Source organism: Rhinopithecus bieti, unplaced genomic scaffold (genome assembly GCF_001698545.2).
Source record: "Rhinopithecus bieti isolate Rb0 unplaced genomic scaffold, ASM169854v2 scaffold_33136, whole genome shotgun sequence".
NCBI lineage: Eukaryota > Metazoa > Chordata > Mammalia > Primates > Cercopithecidae > Rhinopithecus > Rhinopithecus bieti.
The window spans coordinates 130,424-131,498 of record NW_016813981.1 but is presented as its reverse complement, the minus strand read 5'-3'; the positions used below and the strand labels follow the sequence as shown (position 1 = coordinate 131,498).

Genomic DNA, 1,075 nt, shown 5'->3' with positions numbered 1-1,075 from the left:
GCAGGTGGCAGTTTTGGCTCCCCATGGACATCTTTGGTATGTTTTTTGGAGGAGGAGGATGGATGCAGAGAGACAGGAGAGGCAAAAATGTTGTACATCACCTCTCGGTAACCCTAGAAGACTTATATAATGGTGCAACAAGAAAACTGGCTCTGCAAAAGAATGTGATTTGTGACAAATGTGAAGTTAGAGAAGGTAAGAAAGGAGCAGTAGAGGGCTGTCCCAATTGCCGAGGTACTGGAATGCAAGTAAGAATTCATAAGATAGCACTTGGAATGGTTCAGCAAATTCAGTTTGTGTGCATGGAGTGCCAGGACCATGGGGAGTGGAGCAGTGCTAAAGATAGATGTAAAAGCTGCAACGGAAGGAAATAGTTCGAGAAAAGAAGATTCTAGAGGTTCATATTGAAAAAGGCATGAAAGATGGCCAGAAGATAACTTTCCATGGTGAAGGAGACCAAGAACCAGGACTGGAGCCAGGCGGTATTATCATTAGGTTAGATCAGAAGGACCATGCTGTTTTTACTGGACGAGGAAAAGACCTTTTCATGTGTATGGACATACAGCTGGTTGAAGCATTGTGTGACTTCCAGAAGCCAATATCCACTCTTGACAACCGAACCATAGTCATCACCTCTCATCCAGGTCAGATTGTCAAGCATGGAGATATCAAGTGTGTACTAAATGAAGGCATGTCAATTTATCGTAGACCACATGAAAAGGGTCGCCTAATCATGGAATTTAAGGAGAACTTTCCTGAGAATGGCTTTCTGTCTCCTGATAAACTGTCTTTTTCTGGAAAAACTCCTACCCGAGAGGAAGGAAGTGGAAGAGACTGATGAGATGGATGAAGTAGAACTGGTGGACTTTGATCCAAATCAGGAAAGATGGCGCCGTTACAATGGAGAAGTATATGAGGATGATGAACATCATCGCAGAGGTGGTGTTCAGTGGCAGACCTCTTCGTGGGCCAGTGAATAACACTCACTGCTGGCATTTATTGTGCTATAGTGAATAAGTGAAGGACTGTAATCATGATATGCTCACTACTTGCTCTTGTTTTTAATATTCAACTG

General features: G+C 43.2%; 1 pseudogene; it reads left to right on the top strand.

Annotated features, from left to right (window-relative positions):
- Window positions 1–23: 23 nt before the first annotated feature.
- LOC108513540 (dnaJ homolog subfamily A member 1 pseudogene) lies at window positions 24–1,017 on the top strand (annotated as a pseudogene).
- Window positions 1,018–1,075: the final 58 nt, after the last annotated feature.